Source organism: Adiantum capillus-veneris, chromosome 12 (assembly GCF_014529385.1).
Source record: "Adiantum capillus-veneris isolate H3 chromosome 12, ASM1452938v2, whole genome shotgun sequence".
In the NCBI taxonomy this organism is placed as follows: Eukaryota; Viridiplantae; Streptophyta; class Polypodiopsida; order Polypodiales; family Pteridaceae; genus Adiantum; species Adiantum capillus-veneris.
The window spans coordinates 90,914,586-90,916,119 of NC_140942.1; positions in this window are offsets into that span (position 1 = coordinate 90,914,586).

Here is a 1,534-nt window from a genome sequence, read left to right on the forward strand (position 1 = left end):
AAAGATTATTGATTTACTTCCAATTATGTGCTGCTTTTGCTGGGATATTATTTTTGTTGCATTTCATGTGAAACTCCTCGCCCCCTCGTGTGCTTAAGTGTAAAGACTAGTGAACAATAGCCATGTGATGTGTCCTACACGAAAAATGAGTTGGAAAGTGCAGTAAACCTAAGGCTTAGAATGAGCCACCTAATGTGCTTGTATGTTCAACACTTACACTACCCTCTCTAGTTTTATAAAAGAGCATGCTTTGTACACACATATTTATGCTTGATTAACTTTGTGCATGAAGTTAAGCTTTGTATAACATGTATTAGCCACAACAGGCAACCTTTGTACAAAAACCCTCTCTCTCTCTCTCTCTCTCTCTCTCTCTCAAGATGGATTTGTGATTTGCCTAAGCTACATGGATACCCACCTGTCTCATGGTTTGAGATGTGCTATTGGTCAGATTCGTACATCCTCACACCAGTTGGAAATTGAATTTGGCAGATTTAAGGGAATCCCACCTGAGCAGAATTTACAAGTTATGCGGAATGGAGACGGAGACAAAATTACACTACATATGCCACTACACCGTATACTATGAGATACGTGGGCGTTTTCATTGCCTATTTAAAGAAGGCTTTGGACCTCTAGATAGAATCATGCAATACCAAGATCAAAGATGCTTAGGCAAAGCTTCACTATCACATAGGTAATCCCTTACAAAGTATCAGAAGATTGATCCCTAGTGGGAGCAGGCACGTTTTCAAAAACCTGTGAGAGGTGGCTCTTTCATAGCATGGAGACACCAGCCTTGATGTATGCTCTCCCGGCTAGCTAAAGCACTCTTAGAAGGCACGGTAGCCGAGATTTTACTGGAAAATCTCAGCCATACCTAAGCTAATGAAAGCAATCGATTTATTCCAAGACACACATTCCCTGCAGAAGTATGCGAATAGAGCTGAAAACTTAATGTCAAACAAGCCCAGAGTCAGCTAGTAGACATTGAGAGCTATGTTGCTCTCAACAAAATGTATATAACATTCTAGGCCCAGTCATTCTTCCTCAATAGCAGTCATGTAAGCAAAAAACTTGCCGATCCCATGCTAATCAGAACAACGTTTTTGGTTCCGAAACTCACCGACCAAAATCATGCTGTTCAAAAAGATGAGCTAGCCGAGCCAAAGGGCACTTTTCATAAGCTCAAAACAAGCTAAAAAAGCTCCACAATCATGCTGTTCAAAAAGATGAGCTAGCCGAGCCAAAGAGCACTTTTCATAAGCCCAAAACCAGCTAAAAATGCTTCCTTGTCTTCAACAAGCTTACATATCCTACACACAGACAATAGTACCAAATGACCCAATGCTACATTGAATTATCATCAAGACACCCCCTTCCTTCTCTTCCACCCAAAAAAAGGAAGGTTTTACCAAGCGAGTAATATGTACTTTTTCAGGACCTATTTGAAACATGGTGAAGCTATGATCTAGCAATCAACCTTTGAATGGCTCCCTCATCCTCAAAGCAAACGATTAAGAGCTGCCTTGAA